At 42.4% G+C, this 23,472-nt stretch overlaps 1 protein-coding gene across 3 annotated transcripts in view; it reads left to right on the top strand.

The window, feature by feature from the left end:
* The window catches only part of LOC122798124 (leukocyte elastase inhibitor-like), a 524,655-nt gene that overhangs the window by 107,193 nt on the left and 393,990 nt on the right, over positions 1-23,472 (top strand). The window lies entirely within an intron of this gene.

Here is a 23,472-nt window from a genome sequence, read left to right as displayed (position 1 = left end):
GGAGCAACCTCCCACATACCGTTCGCATAGTAAACTTTATTTTTACACTCATACACATAGGTGTCTTCAAGGCTAAGCAGATTTACTGATGCAAAGTGTTTGTGATATGTAACATTATGTTTATAACCAAATGTAATATGGCGTCTCAGTTCACAGTTGTGCAGATGTGGCAGTACCCCAGGAGTATTTCAGTTGGAAGTAAGGCAGATTCTTGGAAAGTATACAGCTTTTCTAGAGGAGCTGTTTAGTAATGGGTAACTGAAACTCAAATAGAGATACTAATGACAATTAACTCGGGCACAAGAATATTTAGTGATTCCCACCACTGGATTTTTTTTGTATGTACTATAGACATTTGACATTGGTACATGTATTAAAAGTGCTAGGAGTGGCACTTGTCAAAAGTACTATCTTTTCCCCAAAGGTTTTACTTCTCTATGGTAGCTAGAACTTTAAAAGGACAAATGTCATGGCCACAGAATAGTGGGAATGGGGATCCTTTCAATCATTTTTTGTTAATTTCTCCCTGGTCATACAGATAGAGGCCTTCACCTTGAATTTTGAGAAGCACTAAAGATTCTGCACATATTTTTGTACTGATGATAAATTTAGAGACTGGTACAAATCTTTATTAAAGACATGGATGGGAAGTAAAAAAAAAAAAGTAAATGGACCGAGCTTCTAACCTGTCTTGGTATTTCTAAATCTTTAAGCCTGAAATATTAGTTGGGAATCTCTGGGGCTTTTATAGTTTGAGATGCATCCTAAAGGGGGGAACTGTACTCTGTAATTAGTCTAATTATAGTGAATATAAGAGAATGATGTGATCTTTATATCTGGTTGGTGTAAGTATCATTGGTAATCAATTGTGCTAAATAGAAAGATGTTTGGACTACAGTTGCCATGTGATAATCAAAGGAGAGTGAACAGTCAACACACATCCCTAATTGCATTTTATTTTAGTAGTATACATTGAGAATATCTTAACAGTAGGGGTTGTTTGCCAAATAAAATATTGCACTTTTTTTCAGATCTAAGCCCACTTTCAGGTACCCCATGTATTAATTAGGGTAAGTTCTTGCTGAAGGGTACACATGTCAGAGGGGGTCTTGACAATACCACCTTGTTTTCAGTCACCTGCAGACTTTGTTCACCAGAGGTCCTAGTTCTCCGTTTGGAGATTTGAGAAATGCTGAAAATGAGGAATCTGAATGCAGAGTCCAGGGGGCTGCACTGATTACTTCAGGTGAGGCAACTGACCCATGATTTTTTGTGTGTGTGTGTGTGTGTGTGTGTGTGTGTGTGTGTGTGTGTGTGTGTGTTCATTTAGCCACATCTTCTGACATAGTATTTAAAGCATGAACTTGCCTACAATGCCTGCATGGGGTGTTTTTATTGGGTAAAGGTACGCTGTGTGAACAGCATGTCTACTCTCACATCCTGCGAGACTCTCTCTCAAAGTAAACTGGATTTGAAAGTTAATATCTCCCGTTTTGAAGGCAAACTATTAAGATTCTAACCCAATGACAATGTTGATATAATACTGGAGGAGATCAGTTATGGTACTATCCATAGCTTTGCAGATCAGCTTGTGATGCTGCTGGATCTATAGATTCATGGGTAATTATTAGGTCCATGGTAAGGCCATCTTTGTAGAGGGGTATCACTTTTGCTGTGTACCATAATTGAGAAACGAATCCTGTGGCTAAGCTTAGGTTAAACAATTTAAAGAGTGGTTTGTGGAGTGCATATTTTTAGCTGTTTAAATAGCAAGGTAAGCTGTCAGGATGAAATATTTTTTGTTCTCTGATTGCACCTATTTAGAGGATGGTCTTTGGTGATTAATGGAATATAAGGGATTCCAGGATAAGTACGGTTGTGGTAGACATTTTGAACTAAACTTGTTTTGCTAGTGTATTGGTGATGTGTTTTGGATCAGATTGGTTAGTCCTATTGAGGAAAGCAGTCAATATTGGTATTGCTCCTTAGTTTTCTTATATAGGTAAAGGACTTGTAATTATCCATGGCTTCAGAAGCAAACTTCAATTCATGGATTGCTTTACTAGTAATAACAGTACTTTTTCATCTCCCTGTTAATGTATTTATACTGTCTGTGCTGTAAGGAGTTTTGGGTATGCGGTATAATTTAAAAATCACCCCCTCCCCTTTATTGTCAAGGCTGTATATGTTTGTGAACCACCAAGGTGGTTTGTTTTTGAATTTCCCATTGTATTTCACTCTGGTTTTGCTCATCTTATGCATTTGTCCAAGGAAGCATAGAATTCCTTTGTGAAGCTGACTGCTGATTTAGCATCTGAGCTTGTGCTGTGTATTTGGAGTTTTCAACATATAATCGGATGAGATTTACCCATTGGATGACCTTAAATTTAGAGATCCCAAGTTAAAGGACTGACTTAAGTGAGAAAGGAGAGATCAGGGAAATAATACATGAAGAGGGTTGTATTCATGAGGAATCGATCTAGAACATAGCCTGTGGTGGGTTTATTAACTATGTTTTCCAGAGGAATTTTGTTAGGATATGCCCAGAAGTTCTTGGTATAGGTGCTTTAGTTCTGGGGTGAAGTCCCCCAAAATAATGGAGATCTTGTTAATAAGAAGATCTAAGGAATCTAACATAGACATGTGGGGACATGATCTAGCAGGCTATGTGTTAGGAATCCATCTTATTTATGGTGATCTGGAGTCCTATGAATTCTGTTTGTGGGTCTTTGGGAATATGTCTGGAGATGATAGGATCTTTAAGAAAGATGGAGACACTGCTGCATTTACCATCAGACCTGAAGACATGCTAGGGTGCAAAATCCCGACTGAGAGGGGAATGTTTTCTATATATTTATACCAGGTCTCCATAATTACGCAAACATGGATATGTTGTAGATGCAGGTGGCCCTCAAAATCAGGCAATTTATTGAGACTTGTCTAAATTGGGGTTTGAATTTGGCATGTTGGTATAATATCTATTAACTGGACTCTTAGAAATATAATTACTATGACTCTGTGCCATTGCACCTTTTGTTATTTGTTACTTTGCTCTTTCTCCTAACAGCTTTTCTAGTGACATTACATTTTTACTCTTTCACAACAAAAGACTTCTTACCTTGCTCACCTAAGTCTACAGATAGTTTTTTCTCCCCTTCCATATTACTTTGCAATTTCATCTGGTTCACCTTACTCTGTTTGCCCTCGCTTTGCTTGGGCTCTCTCCACTCCAATACCCTACCTCCAAAACCCACCCAACCCTCTATCCCTAGTTTTATACCTACAAAAAACATCCTCTTCCTGTGCATAACTCCTCCTCTTCCTATCCAGAAAACGTTGATTCTGCTACCCCTCATCTGTCACTACCACCCACTACTCAAATCATATTATCCATATCTCCACCCTTGAGGCTCCACCTATCTAGTTATACCCCTTTTCTGTAGCAGTCCTCCACCTCCATCTTGTTTACAGCCACTATTGCCTCCTATTATACTCTTTTTCTTTAGCATTATTTTCTTCTTTATATATATCTCTACAGCTGTGCTCTTTCTTCTCTTTTCAGCCTTCTCTCTGCACAACATCCGTAGCATTTCATATTCTACATACCTATTCAAATTCTTGCCTAATTATTTTTTATTCTTTTTATTTTGTAAGTTTTTTTATTTCATTTTATAATATAATTATGTTTACATATACTATCTATTCTCCATCATTGTCTTCAAGACTCTTGTTTCTAGTACACAACAAATATGCTCCTCGTCTTTCTATCCATACACTTACTCCTACTGCTATCATACCTTACATCCAGGTATATGATACTTATTACACCTATTTCTCAACCCCTCGCTCTTAAACACACTGCTCATGTCACTTGCCAGCCATTTACTATCCTAGCTTATTTGGCTTACCCTTCATCTCATTTTCAGATATAAAATTTTTAACCCTTCTCCCAATCCATATAATATCTTCTTTTTCTTTTTCTTTCAGCTGTTCCCATTAGGGGTTGCCACAGCAGATCATCTGATGTCCTTCATGGATGCATCTGCAGTCATAACAACTGGGTTGTCCTGTCGTCAGGCAGCCCTTCGGTCGGCCGGATTCCAAAGTCCGGGTCCGGCTTCGGCTGATGTCGCACTTCACCCGACATCATCTCTGCTGGTCTTCGGGTATAAAGGCATCAGCCGACACCATTTTCTTCAGTCTTTCTTGCCGCGTGGCGCCCGAAGCAGAAGCTGTTCGCAAGTGCCGGTCGGTCAGATCCAGAGTTTATTACTACCGAATACTCCTTCGAAGACTTCTAAAAGCTAAGTACCCCGTTGGGGACTCTTTCTTGCCTCAGCCGATGTCAGAAAAAGTCAATAACTGTTTAACTTGTGGGAAACAAATACCTCATAAAGATTTCCACTCTTACTGTTTGCCTTGTTTAGGCCCAGACCACGACGTAGCAGCCTGTTCGGCCTGTGCTTCTTTCAACCGACGAACGCTTAGACGTCGGTCGGAGTTTGCTGAACAGTTTTTCGACTCTGAATTTGCGTACATTATGCCGTTGGATCCTCCAACTACCCAAATTGTTAAAAAACGCAAAGAAAAAGACCGACACTCGCGGTCCGCGGTTTCAGCCGAAACCATGGTTAAGCAAACCGCGAGTGTCTCGGTTTCGGCTGAAACCGAGAAAACTGATCAGAGTACAGCCGAATCAATGACTACTACTGAGGTTCCGGTTACCTTACTTGAATCGGCCTCAGAAATTTTACCTACTACAGTGGTTACTAGTGACTTATCAGACACCATCCCTTTGGATGTCTCTACCCCAGCACGTGGTGCTGCTAGGCCTCCTGCAGCCATGTCTATTAAGGCCTTCGCCAGGGCTAAAGCAGCCAAATCTACTAAGTCAGAGCCTGTTAAACCTGCCTCAACCAGGCCCACTTCCAGTTCACAAATGCTTACTCTGGCAGAAGATTTAATATCCTTAATTAGGGATCTCAATCTCACCCAGACAGGGCCTCTCAGCCCGCAGAAAAGACACCTAGAGCAGACGCCCTCGAGGCTGTGTCCTCTGATGATTCTGCGGAAGACTCAGATATTACAGACCAGCCAGAGGCTCCTTTCTCCAATTTTGAGGACTCAGATGCTGAAGAATCCATTCCAGCTGCTTCCCACCAGAAGAATTCTCCTTTGTGAAACCTTACATGCCATGAGAGAACAATTCCAATGGCAGGAACAGGATTTTCAGACTCCAGAAAAAGACTTAGGACTTTTCTGCACCTACCACAACACAGGCCCTTAGCTATACCTCCTGTCCTCTCTGTTGTGGACGATGCATTTAATGATGTTTGCACTGCACCAGATTCTTTACCTCCAGCACCTGCCAAACCAGATAGATTTTACAGGGTGCCAGACACTCATCATCACCTATACAAGGCCCCTCTTGCAGACCCCGAAACTATATCCCAGGGTCCTAAGGCAGTAGCCTCAACCACAGCAAAACACCCTATTCCTTCTGACAGGCAACCCAGGTCTTTAGACAGATGGGGCAAAAAGGTTTACACCTCTGCTACTCTCTCAGCTAGAGCTTTAAACTGTCAGTTTCACATGATACAATATTAAGAGTTTATGCTTGATCAGTTAACTAAAAAGCTATCCTCTGATGACTCTATAGATAAGAAAAATCTATTAGAAATGGTAAATAACATACAACAGGTTAGTAACCATTCCTTAAAATGTGGCTATGATGCACTGGAGGCTTCATTTAGATCAGCCATGACTGGCACAGTGATAAGAAGACATGCATGGTTGAAGGAACAAGTTTACGGATCATGTTAAAGCTAAGTTATTAGATGCTCCTATGGATAAGACCAGTTTGTTTGGTACACCTGCCCAGCAGGTAATGAAGAAAATGGAAGAAAAGGCAAAATCTGTACAAACGGTTAAAGATTTCTTGCAGGTTCAGCCCCAAGGTTTAGCAGGAACTGGCTTGCCAATAATTGGTCCTTTCCTGACTCCACAAGATCCCAAAGGGGCAGGAATAGACGTTCCAGAGGCAGAAATCAATCTAGAGGGGTGCCTACAGAGGACGACAGTGGCAAGGTAATAACAGAGCCACAGGCACAGCCACTACCACTACAACAGGGCAATCACAGTGACTTGACTCTAACTCCGCCTACCAGGGAACAAATAGCAGCACCCTTAGGCGGAAAATTAACCTTATTTTCAAAGAACTGGCACTATATCACAAAAGACAAGTGGATTTTGCAAACCATAGACCAAGGTTACCGGTTCCACTTCCACACTATACCAGTCAAAGAGGAATGCCAAACCTACCTCCAAATCAAAAACAGAAGCTCTACAGCAGATAATGCAATTAACAAAGATGAGAGCTGTGGAAAGAGTACCAATAACAGAACAAGGCAAAGGATTCTACTCCAGACTATTCCTAGTTCCAAGAAAGGAAAAAAGTTGGAGACCTATTCTCGATCTGTCCACCTTAAACACATACATCATTGTCCCAAAATTCAAGATGCTGATCCTACAGCAACTTCTTCCCATGCTGGGCAAGGAGTGTTGGCTGGTAACTCTAGATCTCAAGGAGGCATACCTGCACGTCCCCATTCGACCAATTTGCAGAAGATACCTCAGATTTCTTGCAGGATCAGAGCACTATCAATTCTCAGCATTGCCCTTTGGCTTATCTACTGCGCCCAGAGTATTCACAAAATGCCTGGCATCAGTAATCGCCCACTGCAGACTACAGGGAATCCAAATTTATCCATACCTGGACGACTGCCTGCTACAAGGGGACAACAAAAGCAAGCTGACAACAGATTTACAAAGGGTCATTTACTTGCTACAAGCACTGGGATACACAGTCAATTTGCAAAAAATCAAGGCTGATTCCATCCCAAACAAGGACATTCTTGGGCGCGGAATTGGACACAGTAAAACAAATGGCATTCCTAACTGCAGAAAAACAAAAGATCTCCCTCTTTACTTCTTGGCACTAACAAACCACAGCAAACTAACAGCAAGAAAAGTTCTGCAGGCCTTGGGCTTCATGGCATCATGCATAATCTTGGTTCCACATGCCAGACTACATATGAGAAAACTACAGTGGTACCTAAAGAATTTATGGTCCCAACACAGGCACAGCCTAGAAGCAGAAATTCCACTAATTCCATGCCTAAAACAGGAGTTCCTATGGTGGGCTCAAGCATGCCAGTCAAACCCAGGCTTACCCTTTCACAAATATCAAGCAAGCCAAACCATCACAACAGACGCCTCGGACCTAGGATGGGGGGCTCACATGCTGGACAAATGCGTGCAAGGATTGTGGACAGGACCAGCTTCACCTGCACATCAACCTAAAAGAAATGCTGGCAGTAAAACTGGCAATCCAAAAATTCAGACCATTTCTCAAAGAAGGCCATTTGATGATAAGGACAGACAACACCACAGTCATGTGGTACATCAACAAACAGGGAGGCACTCATTCATACCCCTATGCAGAATGACTTTGGACCTTTGCAAACTGGCACTCAGCTACAACATCCAGTTACAGGTAACGTTTGTACCGAGAAAGGAAAACACTCTATCAGACATGATCAGCAGAACCACCTCGGATGCTCACGAATGGATGCTACCCGGACATCTTCAAGACCATCGCAAAGAAATGGGGAATGCCACAGATAGATCTATTCGCTTCCCTCTCAACCACCAGCTCAAAAATTCTGCACAAGGACATTCCATCCACTTGCATCGAAGTGGATTCGCTCTCCTTCAGCTGGAAAGGCCTGACAGCATATGCATTCCCACCTCTTCCTTGATACACAAGGTATTACTAAAAATCAAGGAGGAACGTCCAAGGATAATCCTGATAGCTCCAAACTGGCCAAGACAACACTGGTACCCATTGCTGAGGAGCATGTCTCGGGACAAAATGTGGTCAATACCCCTGATGCCTTTGATGTTAACTCAGAACAACTACAGCATCATGCATCCAAACCCAAAAACGTTGCAGCTGACTGCATGGCACATCACATAGCAGCAACTATTCCAGATCTCTCCCAAAGGGTTAAAGACATTATCCTTGAAGCCCGCAGACCTTCAACAAGAAGAAACTATGCAGGGAAATGGAAAGGGTTTGTCATTTGGAGTGCTGAAAGAGGGAAGGATGTGTCGAATATAGATATGGCTAACATTCTGGAGTACTTGGCAGAGCTTCTACACACAGGCCTGTCCTATTCCTCCATCAAGATACATGCATCACCTATTTCAGCAGAATACAGCTTTGATCCACCTGTCTTCTCACATCCTCTACTCAGGCAGTTCCTCAGAGGGATCAAGAATGTAAAACCTCCTAGGAAACCACCACTGCCAGCTTGGGATTTGAACTTTGTGCTAGAAAAGTTGACACTGCACCTTTTGAACCAGCAGCAACAGCAGACCTACAGCATCTTTCATGGAAAACTGCTTTCCTACTGGCAATAACCTCAGCAAGGAGGGTTTCTGAACTTCAGGCCCTAATGGCAGTACAACCCTTCCTAATCTTCCACCAAGACAGAGTGTCCATGAGGACTAATCCTACATTTATGCCTAAGGTGGTATCCAGAGTGTCCTTAAACCAGGCAATCCACCTACCTACCTTCTTCCCCAACCCACAAAACAGAGGGGAAAGAATGCTGCATACCTTGGATGTACACAGACAGCTACGCTACTACCTGGACAGAACAAAAAGTAACAGAAAAACTGACCAGCTTTTTGTAGCCTATGCAACAGGAAGGGAAAAGCAATTTCCAAACAGACAATCTCCAAATGGATAGGAAATTGCATACGATTCTGTTACTCCTTCCATGGAAAACCAATTCCACAGAACATACAACCTCATTCTACAAGAGCAACAGCCACTACCACAGCCTTCTTACGAGGAGTGGCAACCAAGGACATTATTGAGGCGGCTACTTGGACCTCCGTGCATACATTTGCCAAGCATTATAATTTACCTCTGTATTCCAGATCCCGAGCAGGGTTTGCCACTGCTGTACTGCAAGGGATCCTAACCACACCATAATCTATTCTTCCTCCTCCCTAGTTGGCTATGGTATTCTACCCAGTTGTTATGACTGCAGATGCATCCATGAAGGACATAGTACAGTTTTGTACCTACCATAAATGTAGATGTCCGAACTGGATAGCATCTGCAGTCAGGATTACTCCCTCCTTCCCCTCTGTGGTACTCCTAGGGTATTTACCCTCCAAATAGCTAGCTGGTGGGGGGGAGTCTTTTATGGTGTATTTGTTTGTATATATGTACATACATGCTTATTTTTTGTGTTTGCCTTCTATCCTTTGGGGAACATTGGCATTTTTACCCAAAATTTAGCCTTCCAAGAGGGCAACTGGCATCTGGGGCAAGAAACACTGAAGAAAATGGCGTCGGCTGATGCCTTTATACCCGAAGACCAGCAGAGATGACGTCGGGTGAAGTGCGACATCAGCCGAAGCCTGACCCGGACTTTGGAATCCGGCCGACCGAACAACCCAGTTGTTATGACTGCAGATGCTATCCAGTTCGGACATCTACATTTATGGTAGGTACAAAACTGTACTTTTCCATTTCTTCCTGTCCTGTGCATCTTGCTCTGTCACACCAATTACCTGCATGTCCTCTCTCACCACATCCATAAACCTTATCTTAGGCCTTCCTCTTACCTGGCAGCTTCATCCTTAGCATCCTTTTCCCAATATACCCAGCATCCCTTCTCAGCACATGTCCAAACCAATGCAATCTCACCTCTCTGGCTTTGTCTCCAAACCATTCAATCTGGGCTGACCCTCAGATATACTTATTCCTAATCCTGTCTACCCTTGTCACACCCAGTGCAAATCTTAACATCTTTAACTCTGCCACATCCAGCTCTGCCTCCTGCCTTTTTATCAACGCCACTGTCTCCAACCCATATAACATAGATGGTCTCATTATCCTCTTGCAGACCTTCCCTTTCACTCTTACTGGTACTAGTCTGTCACAAATCACTCCTGACACTCTTCTCCACCCACTCCACCCTGCCTGTACTCTGATGTTCTTCATCTCACATTGCTGCAGTCCTTACACTTGGGTAGTCCGCTGTCCTCGGTCGGCCCGAATATCAAAGTATAAGGCTGACGTCGGTCAAGGCGCATTTGACTGACATCAGGACGTCAGGGTACAAATGCGCATGACCGACGTCATATCCTCAGTCTTTTTTGCCACATGGTCCGATGCAGAAGCAGCGTTGCAAGTGCCGGTTGGCGTTCTGAAATTTTTCGAATTCGGTGTTTCAGACCGAGTCAAAGTTGGCTAAGTACCCCGTTGGGGAATATTTTAGTTTTTTCTTGCCTCAGTGGTTTACCGGATGTCAGAAAAAGTGAATAACTGTATTTCTTGTGGGAAACAGATACCGCATAGAGATTATCATACTTTGTGTATTCCTTGTTTAGGGCCTGAGCACGACGTTGTTGGGTGTCGCTCTTGTGCTAGATTCAATAAGCGCACTATAAAGAGAAGGTTAGATTGTGCCAGGTTAGTCTTCGGGAAGCGGTGCAATTATAAAATGCCGTCGGATGCTCCGACGCCCGCTTCTTCGAAGAAGCGCAAGGACAAAGTAGCTAAGCCTAGGCTAGACGAACCGTCTGTACCGGACGCCGGTTCTTTAGAGGTGTCGGTGGAGCCGGTGGTTCCGCCGGAGGTTTCTTTGGAGTCCCAGGGAGAGACTTTGTTATTGCAGGATGTGGCCTCTCAGGAGGCAGGTCAGGCTGAAGGGGCTTCTCAGGTTACTGTACTCCCCTCCCTTCCCAGGGTGGTTAGGCCCTCTCCTTCTGTTTCCAAGGCTTCCCCCAGAGGCAGGCCAGGTTTAGCTTCAGTTGGTGTCACCCCTAGTTCTTCAGGAACTGTGCCCAAGAAGCATATGCTTAAAATGGCAGAAGATTTGATTACTTTGATTAGAGGTTCTTTGCCCCCTCCTGATAAGAGACCTAGGGTGGAACCTGAACTAGGGAGTTTTGAGCAGGCTTCGGATGTTTCAGAGTCTTCGGCTGAAGACTTGCAGGAGTATTCTCCTTATTCTGATTCTGATGTGGATGATTCTACTCCTTCTGCTTCTCCTCCTGAGGATTTTTCTTTTTCAGAGACTCTTCATTCCATGAGGGAGCATTTTAAGTGGGAAGGTCAGGACTTCTCTGATTCCAGGAAAAGGCTTAGGGAATTTTTGTTTTTACCCCAGCATAGGCCTTTGGCTATACCTCCTGTTCTGGATGTGGTGGAAGATGTTTTTGCAGAGGCTTCTCTTAATCCTGATTCTTTGCCTCCTGCTCCTGTTAAACCAGATAGGTATTACAGGGTGCCTGAAGCTCATAAGTATCTTTTTAAGTGTCCTAGGGCAGACCCAGAAACTGTTAGTCAGGGGCCTAAAGGTGTTAAGGCTTCTGTTGTCAAAAATCCGGTTCCTCCAGATAAAGAGGCCAGGGCTTTGGATAGATGGGGAAAGAAGGTTTATACTTCTTCCACCCTAGCTATGAGGGCTTTGAATTGCCAGTTTCACATGTTGAAATACCAAAACTATCTCCTTTCACAATTGAAGTCTAAGGTAGATGCTCTGGCGGAAGGTATTGAGTGTAAAGAGTTACAAGATTTAGTACATGTTTCTGAACAGGTGGGTAAGCATTCTTTGCAATGTGGTTTTGATGCTGTACAGGCCTCGTCTAGGGTGGCTGCCACTGGGTCAGTTCTTCGCAGGCACGCCTGGCTGAGGGATCAGAATTTATCTGACCATGTTAAGACAAGGATTTTAGATGCTCCTTTACAATCTGATGTGTTGTTTGGTTCTCCTGTTGAGGCAGTCTTAAAGAAAATGGAAGACAAGGCTAAGTCTATGCAGACTGTTAAAGATTTTTGCAGGTTCAGCCTCCAGTTTAGTAGAAATTGGCCTACCAAGGGGTGGACGTATCCTTCTTATGATTCCCAGTCTAGGGGTAGGTCTAGACGTGGTAGGGGCAGAGCTCAGGGCTCTTTCAGGCCTAGAACAGGGAGTTCACCTGCACAGTCTTCGGGTGAGGGCAGGGGTCAGTCCTTTTGTAGACAGACCCAATGACCTACCTTTTCAGCTGCCAGAGCCTTCTCGTCTGGCAGCACCTTTGGGAGGAAGGTTGGCACTTTTCAAGGAAAATTGGAGTTTAATTACCCAAGACAGATGGGTATTGGATATCATACACCACGGTTACAGGTTTTATTTCCATACCTTGCCTCCTTTCAAAGGCATGCCAGACGTTCCTCCTCAGCAAAGAATAGAGGCTCACAAACAAATTTCTCTGTTACTTCAAATAGGGGCCATACAGCCGGTCCCTATGCCAGAAGTGGGCCTAGGATTTTATTCTCGCCTGTTCCTAGTACCAAAGAAAGGGAACACGTGGAGACCAATTTTGGATTTATCTACCCTCAACACTTATCTGGACATTCCCAAGTTCAAAATGTTGACGTTACAACAGCTTTTACCTCTGCTGGGCAAAAATCATTGGATGGTAACTTTGGATCTCAAGGAGGCTTACCTTCATGTTCCTATCAGACTAAGTTGCAGGAAGTATCTGCGTTTTCGGGCTGGGACTTCTCATTATCAGTTCTCTGCATTGCCCTTTGGCTTATCTACTGCGCCCAGAGTGTTCACGAAAGTTCTGGCTCCAGTGATAGCTTTCCTCAGGCTAAAAGGAATACAGATCTATCCTTATTTGGACGATTGCCTGATTCTGGCTCAAGGAAGGACCGAGCTTCTTCATCATTTGGAATATGTGATAGCAGTGCTAAGATGCCTGGGGTATTCTGTGAACGAAATAAAGTCCAGTCTAGTACCCTCTCAGGACATGTGCTTTCTGGGTGTAAGACTGAATACAGCATCCCAGATGGCCTTTTTGACCCCGGACAAACAAAAGAATCTTTCCCTTTACTTTCATCAATTGTCTCATCAGTCCAGGCTGACTGCAAGGACAGTCCTTCAAGCCTTGGGGTTCATGGCATCTTGTATTCTGGTGCTTCCCAATGCCAAACTGCATATGAGGAAGCTACAATGGTATCTCAAAATGTATGGACACAGCACTGCCAGGATCTGGACACTGTCATTCAAATAATACCTTGCATTCAAAAGGAATTGTGGTGGGCTCAGGAATGTCACCTAAACAAGGGACTCTCTGTGACCCGGCCAGAGGCGAGTCAGATTCTAACGACAGATGCCTCAGACAAAGCTTGGGGAGCTCATCTGAATGGAAAGTGGATACAAGACAAGTGGCCTGCCAGACTACAACATCTACATATCAACTTGAAGGAGATGTTAGCAGTCCAGTTTGCATTAATAGCTTTCAAGGATTTACTTCTTCCAGGGCAGGTGTTGATTCTAACAGACAACACAACTGTCATGTGGTACATCAACAAGCAAGGGGGAACGCATTCTTATCCTCTATGCAGGCAAGCAATGATTTTGTGGGAGACTGCTCTCAGTTTACAGCTAAATCTTCAGGCAAGGTTTCTGCCGGAGCACAGAACTCCTTAGCAGATGTGTTGAGCAGACGAATTATGGATCCCCACGAGTGGAAATTGATCCTCATGTATTTCAGAAATTGACAGTGTCATGGGGAACTCCAGACATAGATCTGTTCGCTTCTCCACTAAACCACCAGCTGCCAAAGTTTTGCACGAAAAGGTTTCATCCCACAGCTTGGAAAGTGGATGCTCTTTCTTTCAATTGGAGCAATCTTCATGTGTATGCCTTTCCACCTCTGCCTCTCCTCCCAAAGGTACTACTAAAGGCCAGACAGGACAAGCCACGGATGATTTTGATAGCTCCAGATTGGCCTCGACAGCATTGGTACCCATTACTGAGAAGCCTGGTACGGGAGCCTCCATGGCCTTTGCCTTCGATTCCACACCTGTTGTCTCAGGACAGTCATTTGCTCAATGTCAAGCTTCACTCTCTTCACCTAACAGCCTGGCATATTCTGTTTTGAACCATAGTGGGTCTCAACTTCCACAGCAAGTTTTGAATGTTATTTTGGAAGCTAGAAGGCCTAGTACAAGGAAAGTGTACGCAGATAAATGGAAGAGATTTTTATTTTGGAGTGCAGCAAAGGATTTTGATGTTTCTGAGCCTAATTTAAGTGTGGCTCTTCAATATCTTACTGAGTTACTGGACAAGGGTTTGTCCTTCTCTTCTATTAAGTTTCATGCTGCAGCAATTTCGGCTCACTATGATTGTGACCCACCATTGTTTTCTCATCCTTTGTTCAAGCAATTTCTTAGAGGGGCAAAGAATATAAGACCCCCACGTAGAGCTCCTACTCCTGCTTGGGATCTCAATTTCGTGTTGGAGAAACTCACTCTACAACCTTTTGAGCCTGCAGCTACTACCGAGTTGAAATATTTATCATGGAAGACTGCTTTTTTGTTGGCCATTACCTCTGCAAGAAGGGTTTCTGAATTGCAGGCCCTTATGGCGGTTGAGCCTTTCTTAATTTTCCATAAGGATAGGGTATCTTTATGTACTAATCCTTCCTTTATGCCTAAAGTGGTTTCTAGTGTGGCTTTAAACCAAACTATTCATTTACCTACTTTTTATGCAAATCCCCAAAATAAGGGGGAAAAGATTTTGCACACTTTAGATGTACACAGGCAGTTGTGATATTATTTGGACAGAACTAAAGGGTTCAGGCAGTCTCAGCAGTTATTTGTTTCTTTTGCTTTGAGTTCTCAGGGCAAGCCTGTGTCAAAACAAACTATTTCTAAGTGGATTGGGTTTTGCATTGCTTTCTGTTATTCCCATCATGGCAAGGAGATTCCAGCTGGGATTAGGCCTCATTCCACTAGGGCTACTGCCACTTCGACAGCTTTTTTAAGGGGGGGTGGCAACTAAAGATATTTTGGAGGCAGCTACTTGGAGTTCAGTGCATACTTTCTCTAGGCATTACCACCTTCCACTTTATTCTAAATCTAGGGCTGGTTTTGCCACTGCTATTTTGCAGGGCATTTTGGCAGCTCCTGCTTCCTTATAGTTTTGCCATCCTCCCTTACCTCTGCTTTGGGATTCTACCCAAGTGTAAGGACTGCAGCAATGTGAGATGAAGAACATAGTACAGTTTTGTACCTACCATAAATGTAGATGTTCAAGATCCACATTGCTGCAGTCCAATTTACCTCCCTCCATCCCTCTGTAGTTAGAGCGGTTGTGTGGGTTGGGTTGTCAATATGGTGTATATTGTATATATTGTACATATTTTTAGTGCAAGGGTGGTTGGTTGGTTGTTTGCTGTCTTTGGTTTTGACCTTTCTTTTAGGGTCTTCTGACATCTGGGGCAAGAAAAGACTGAGGATATGACGTCGGTCATGCGCATTTGTACCCTGACGTCCTGTTGTCAGTCAAATGCGCCTTGACCGACGTCAGCCTTATACTTTGATATTCGGGCCGACCGAGGACAGCGGACTACCCAAGTGTAAGGACTGCAGCATTGTGGATCTTCGAACATCTACATTTATGGTAGGTACAAAACTGTACTTTCTTCACCTCTCTTCTACACTTGCCATTGCTCTGAACCATTGATCCCAAGTATTTAAACTCCTCCACCTTCACCATCTCTACTCCCTGCATCCTCACCATTCCTCTATCCTCCCTCTCATTCACACACATGTACTCTGTCTTACCTCTCCAGGTTCACCTCAACCTGTTCCCTACTCTCACTACATATCACAATGTCATCTGCAAATATCATAGTCCACAGGGACTTCTGTCTGATCTCATCTGTCAACCTGTCCATCACCACTGCAAATTGAAAGGGCTCAGAGCTGATCCTTGATGTAATCCCACCTCCACCTTAAATGCATCCGTTACTCCCACTGCAGATCTCACAGCTGTCACACTACCCTTGTACATATCCTGTACCACTCTTACATACTTCTGCCACTCCCAACTTCCTCATACAATGCCACAACTCTCTAGGCACCCTGTCATATGCTTTCTCTAAGTCCAGAAAGACACAGTGCAACTCCTTCTGACCTTCTCTGTACTTCTTCATCAACACTCTCAGAGCAAACATCACATCTGTAGTGCTCTTTCCTGGCATGAAACCATACTGCTGATCACTAATCATCACCTCCCTTCTTAACCTAGCTTCATACTAACATACCTAAACCCTCACTAGTGTATGCATACTGTAAAAAACATATGCGGTGATGTCCACACAAACCCAGGTCCTGCTTCTCTTCTTCACCTGCTCCCTCTTCTACTGTTAACAATATCTTCTAAAAATTTGAAAATCATATGCGTGAATATTCAAAGTATAGTAAACAAAGTCTCTGAATTTCATTTCTGGATCACTCATTACTTCCCAGATGTTATTCATACAGAAACTTGGCTCAAACCACATATAAAAGGCTCTGAAATTCTACCCCCTGGCTATACTATCGTCCGGTCTAACAGATTAAATAAAAAAGGTGGTGGTGTAGAAATCATGTTTTCTAACAATATCTCTGTTTCTACTTCTATTTCTCTATCTTAATTCCTCTCTGCTGAGATCCTTGTCTCTCACTGCAAATTAAATGGGCATAAAACATTATGTATAATTGTCCTATATAATCCCCCTGGAAACAACTTCCTTTTTCTGGAAGACATCCTTATACTAGATGTCTAGTTCCATTTCTTATGGAGTAATAATTATTGGTGATGTCAATATTAACTGGTGAACCTTCACATCAGACCCTTCCACTAGTATCAATTTTTGTTTCAAAAAACTCATAACATCCCATACTCACTTCAATAAAGCTAATAACACTGGGACTATTCTGGACTGGATCTTAGTCTCAAATACCCTTATAACTCTCCAAAAACCCTCCCAGGCCCCCATCCCACCTGTTTTCAGAGACTAGCAACTCACCATGTCAAAGAGCACCTTTATAAAGACTACCATAACCTCTCAAATTTCAATTCCAAGATCTTTAATGACATCCTTAATGACATTAATTGTTCCATCCTATGTTCCCTAACACTGGATAATGCTGTTCTAAAATTTAATACAATATTTCTTGACATTCTCAATAGCCTCGCTCCTGTAAAAAAAAAGAGAATTAAATTCAACCTGTTAGTCTGACTATCCCCTTCTAGTGGACAATTAACGTATAAGAGAGAGAGAGCTTGGAGAAACTGGCAAAAGTAAGTCTCAAGCTCAACTACAGACCTCCAAACAACTTCGAAACATGACAAAAAAACAAGCTACTGCTGATAAGAAATATTACATCAACCCACAGGATAACCAAAAACACAACCCCCAAACAATTTGGCGCTCTGTCAAGGTAATAGTACACCCTAGAACTCCTAGTACTCATAGCCCTTGTCAAGATGTCTCACCCTTAGAAACTGCTTCTAAATTTAACTCCCACTTTATAGACTCCAGTAGCCACCCTCACCCAAAACTCCCTACAGAATCTGCCACCCCTGACAAAATTCAAAGCTCTAACCATGCCATTTTCAACTTAAAATCAGATGTCTCACCCTTAGAAACTGCTTCTAAATTTAACTCCCACTTTATAGACTCCAGTAGCCACCCTCACCCAAAACTCCCTACAGAATCTGCCACCCCTGACAAAATTCAAAGCTCTAACCATGCCATTTTCAACTTAAAATCTTTCTCTGCTTCCTATATAAAAATGTATTACACAATCTTAAGCCCTGCTCTCACCCTCTGTAGATAATCTCCCATATGAATATTTAAAGATTGCTGCTCCTTTATTGCCTACCCTGTTTCTATCTTGATTAATCAATCCATTGATAATGAACTTTTACAATACTTACTCCAAGAAAATCTATTAACCTTTACCCAACAGGGCTTTCACCCAGATCGTAGCACTAATGCCCTTATTACCTTTTTGGACCACGTCATTAAAGCCAGAGATAATTTAGTTTCTTCCCTCTTTTTAGATCTCTCTCAAGCATTTAATACAGTCTCACATACCAAACTTCTCTCAGAAATGTCTGCTTTAGACTTTTTCAGTACAACAGTCACTTGGTTCTCTAGCTACGTGTCTAATTGGCTCCAGTCAGTTAAATGGCTCTCTGCTCATTCATCTTTTCTCCCAGTTAATACAGGTGTCCCACAAGGCTCCGTACTTGGCCTTCTCCTTTTTAACATATTTTAAATGATCTACATACATCCTTTCAAGAAGCTACAATTATACAATGCTTAGACGACTCCACTGCCATTTACTCATCTAGCTTATTGGCCGTTTGGGAAGTTTTTTCCATCTCTTTCTGGTTTAAAAGCCCACATCTGGGCTTGTTGCTAATCTTTCCAGTAGCTAGTCTAGTCCAGGTACGGATTTGCTGTATCCAGGACTGTTTTTGTAAGCTTCTGAGCCCCCCCAAGCCATTCTGTGTTGAAGGGAAGCCTTCTAGCTTATCAGTGGGGAGTGGTAAGCACTGGGTAGCCTATCTACCACAATTGGAGTGTTTTCTGGCCCAGAAATTTAAGTTTATTGGCCGTTTGGACAGTTTTTCCAACTCTTTATTTATTTTATTTTATTTATTTTTAGTTTGATTACCGGGGAAGTCCACTGGGCCTGAAAGTGCCCATTTTTCAGTGGAGGCATGGGGAGAAAAGCTCCATTAGCAACGCAGTAAGGGTTACATAATTATTAATGTATAATACATATACAATACAATATCCGTACAGTAAAAAAATGCAAATGCATACAAAGTACAGCATACAACACAGTTAGCAGGCATGATCAACTGTCTTTATAATGAAAGATCTAAGGTTCTTGCATTATTATACTAGTAGAGGGAAGACTGTTTACATGTAGTTAATTCAAATAAGTAAGGTATACTTGATGTGCAGTCAATAGAAGTAATTTGCTATTTACATTATATACATACTTGAAATCATGTGAGAGATTGCTTAGTCAGTTACTGAGAGCTTGAGTCTTTCAACTTTCTGTTTTAAAAGCCCGCGTTTGCACTTTTCCCACCTTTCCTGTAACTAGTCTAGTCCAGATACAGATTTGCTGTATCCAGGACTATTTAAGCTTTTGAGCAGTGCCAAAGTCTGATCTTCAATTTTTCCCTTAGATCTGCTAGTTCTCTCCTCTCCTGCACTTTTACTAGCTTATTAGTTTAGCACTCTACTAGACTTCTTGTAGCAATTATTGTAGCACACAAAAGTGCTACCAGCATCAAACGTTCTACAAAGAAACCACTCCAGTACTTATTATTAATGCCCACCCCCCAGGCATGTCTACTGGTCAGTTCCCTGTGCTTTCTCCTATTAACATGGTGAACTTGGGCATCCTGAGGCAATGTAGCAAATGCATCATGTACACTGACAACCCTCTCCTCTTACCTCCCAACACTCAGACTTGTGAGAGATGAACTTATATATCCAAATTAGTAGCCACGCACTCTCCAGCCAAGACCAGAATAGCTGGTCGAGGAGAAGGTCAACACCTGCACCACACCACATGGAACACACAGCCCTCCAGAACACATACCAGCACTGTCTTCACATAAAAACATAAACCACACATCCACCTTAGCTGAGGCTCTCAATAAAAAACTACCCAAACAGCAGAGACCTCCAAGGCAGAAGCGCACTCAACCACCACAACACAACACTAATCACAAGACACATGACCCTCCTAAACAGTGTGCCACTCAACCAAAGCTCTTAAGGCAAAACAGCATGCCCACCACATTAGTCCTAGGTGACTCGATAGTGAGGCATACTGATGTCCCACTCACTAGGTTGAATAAGAGAAAGTAACAGCCAGCTGCCTGTCAGGCGCCAGGACCCACCACATAATGGATGCACTCAGGTCCCTCAACAATAGGTATAAATATGACTCTGTCATTGTACATGTGAGTGTGAATGACCTAAGACATACCTCCCTGGACTACATGAAAAGTGACATGGAGGAGCTCTCGGATTATGTTGCCCGGCCGGGTGTGACCCTAGCCCTGAGCAGCATCCTACCATCACCCAGAATGATACCACAGTACAAGCATAAAATTATTGATTTCAACAGTTGGCTAAGTTTCTGGTGTCATTCTAAGGGGATCCAGTATCTGTCTGCCTGGGATGACATGATTGACAGACCTCAATGCTTTGCCAGAGATGGCCTGCATCTGTCACTGCTGGGCTTTCGTTTACTGGCCAAGGCTCTTGCCACCCCTGTAGTGCCTTTTTAAGGTGGTGTTCCAAAGACCAAATTACCACCATAACCGGTACAAACAAATGCAATCTGAGGGTCATGCTGCTCAATGCTAGAAGTCTAAATTTCAAAATGCATTCGCTCGAAGCACTTGTTAAAATGGAGAACATCGACATTTGTGCTGTAACAGAGACCTGGTTCAAGGCAGCAGAAAGTACCACTGCACTACCAGGCTATAACTCATTCCACACCTTTCAGCCCTGAGAACTTTGACCGAAGTTCCAAAGGCAGTGGTGTTTCCTTATTCATAAAGGATGCGCACACCTCCAGATCAGTAGCCCAACATAATGCATCTGAGATACTTCAGGTGCAGCTATCATTGGGTAAGACAGCGATTCAGGTCGTAGCTTGCTGTAGGTCCCAACCATGTCCCTGGACTCGCACTCCACATTCCTAAGCCGCCTGGACAATATTAAGGTCCAACCTAACGCTTTCATACTGGGTGACCTCAACTACCCCTCCATTAACTGGGAAAACTACTCCTGTACCAATACACTTGCCCAGTGCTTTCTGGAATTCATTAATTCCAGTGCCCTGGACCAGCTCGTTCTTACCCCCACTAGAGGTAGCAGCATCCTTGACCTGGTCATTACTAACATGGGCGACCGTTGCTCTACACCAGTAGTCAACTCCTCCCTGGTTAGAGGCCACCAAGTACTAAGAGGCTGTCAACAAAAGGTAAACAAGTCAGCTGACCTTAATGTCCAGTATTTAAGTACAAACACTAGGCAGGATTTTTGCCAGGTTGAAAAAATTAACATTTCACAGGTAGCAACATTTGATGCATCTCTGATGGTTGGTAATGCTAGGAGCATTAATAATAGTTATTTTTTTGGAAAATTTGCCACGTTCTCATAAGATTTTGTTTGTGAAACATGGTTAAAGAACAATGACTGGAAACCATGCTTGTACTGTAACAGACATTCTAACAAAAAAGCAGGTGGAGGTGTTATGATAGTTAAGACCTGTGATTATTACATGTTCAGTGATAACACCAATCCTATTGACTGTGTAACTATGACAGTAAAGACAACCCTGGAACATATAACAATTGTTGGAGTGTACAGACTACCAAAGTCAAGTGCAGATGACCTAAAGGAATTAATGCATTTCTTGCATGAAATACAGGAGGGAAGAATAATATTAGCTGGGGACTTAAATTTGCCAGAGACAGACTACAATAATATTGATTCAGCAGCGTTATTAAGGAAATTATTGACTGCTTATATTTAGGAACAACAATTGCTTCTGATTTTATTACCACTGTGGTACAGCGGTAGCGTTGTTACCTCACAGCAAGAGGCTCTCCCATCCGATTCTCGGCGTGGCGTGGGAGTGCCTTCTGTGTGGAGTCTGTATGTCCTCCCCGCGGTTGGGTAGCATTTGAAAGACGTGTGCGTAAATGGGCGTGCCTTCGTTGAAGGTTGGGCGTCAAGATGGCACCTTGGCGTTTTGTAAAAATCTACTGCCAATCATTAGCGGACCGGAGTTCCACTGTGGCGACCCCTTACCTGGAAAAAAAAGCCGAAAGACAGAGACACAATTGCTTCTGATTGTAACAAAAACTACCAGGGGATGGAACATTCTAGACACTATGTTCCCAAAGAAATTACTGTAACTTCAAATCAAGTTTAACCACCATTGATGTGCAGTGATCATGGAGTTATAAAGGTTCATTTGCTGCTATATAATTCTGCCAACGGAATTTTAAACCAATGTACAGAAGGTTAATTACAGATTATATGGAAGCAAAACAGTCACTGTGTAAAACTAACTGGAGTGATGCATTCATTTGAAAAACTGCAGATGTAATGTGGAAAGTTTTGAACGAGAAATTGAGTGCAAAAAATAAAAAAAAAATATGTAGCATCAGGATCTAGGCATATAACATCAGGGGGTATATTTCTATAAGAACAAGATATCTGATTAAGGTGAGAGACAAACAATATAAGAAATGGAAGAGATGTCGAACTATAACTTTGAAAACTGAAATAAGCAAGCTGGACAAACAGATTAAGCATAGTGTGAGACAAGATCAAGAAAAATGTCAGGAAAATTTATATAAAGATATTGAGCATAATAGGAAACCTTATTATACATACATAAGATATGGAAAGAGTAAAGACACAAACTGATAAACTGTGCAGATTCTAAAATTAATTCACAGACAAAACAGAATATAGATATATTTACAAAATCTTATGCAAAACAGTTTGGCTCCACAAAAGGGGGGGTGATAAGTTGTCCTAGTGGCATCCAGGTGTAACCCCAGATACTGGAATCAAATTAGATTATTTTGAAAAAGAACTGCACAAACTGGATCTAAACAAAGCACTGGGAGGAGATGGAATTAGTAACAATGACCTGAGAACACTTCAGCAAGAACTTTACACTATCATTATATCTATTATTCACTAGGTCATATAAATATGGGGAGATTCCTCAAGACTGGAGACATGCGCGTATTAAACCTGTCTTTAATGGAAAGGGGAGAAGGACAAACCCATAGTTATATAGACCCTTAAGTCTACTTTCATGTTGTGGAAAAATAATGGAGAAGGTAATATTGAATAACTTATTGGCAGAACTGGATAGGTTTGGACTTGAAACCATATATCAGCATGCATATGTTGAAAACAGATCTATTACCACCTGTAACATGATGCTCTATAACAATGTAATAACAGCTATGAATGACATTGTGATGTGATGTAATTTGTATAGATTTAACTTCAGTGTTTTGTGTATGACTCTCAAATGCTGATCAATAAATTAATACAATTAGGTATTGATCTACTCTTGATAAGATCAGTAGCTGCATGGCTTACAAATAGGACATGACAAGTGTCATACAGCAACAGGACAGGTGAAATCCTTGCTTAGCATGTCCCACAGGGCTCTATCCTAGGTCCTTACTTGTTTAGATTGTATCGTTCATACCTAACTTTTTCATCTGAGGGGTTCTACAGTGTATATGCAGATGACCTGAAATTGGGTAAACTGATTGCATGTGTTACAGATAAGGCATGTCTACAAATTAACTTGACTAAATTGACCAATTGGGCACATTTGAATAATATGCTGATAAATAGATAAAAAAAACTAAGCATATGAGATTTGGGAGACATAAATTGAAAGGTGAATACTTAATACAACACACAGTGATTTAAACTGCCGCCTCATTTAAGGTCCTGGGTATATGGGTAGAT

Source organism: Protopterus annectens, chromosome 3.part1 (assembly GCF_019279795.1).
Source record: "Protopterus annectens isolate FY-2018-M chromosome 3.part1, PAN1.0, whole genome shotgun sequence".
NCBI lineage: Eukaryota > Metazoa > Chordata > Ceratodontiformes > Protopteridae > Protopterus > Protopterus annectens.
This window is presented reverse-complemented; position numbering and strand designations above follow the sequence as displayed.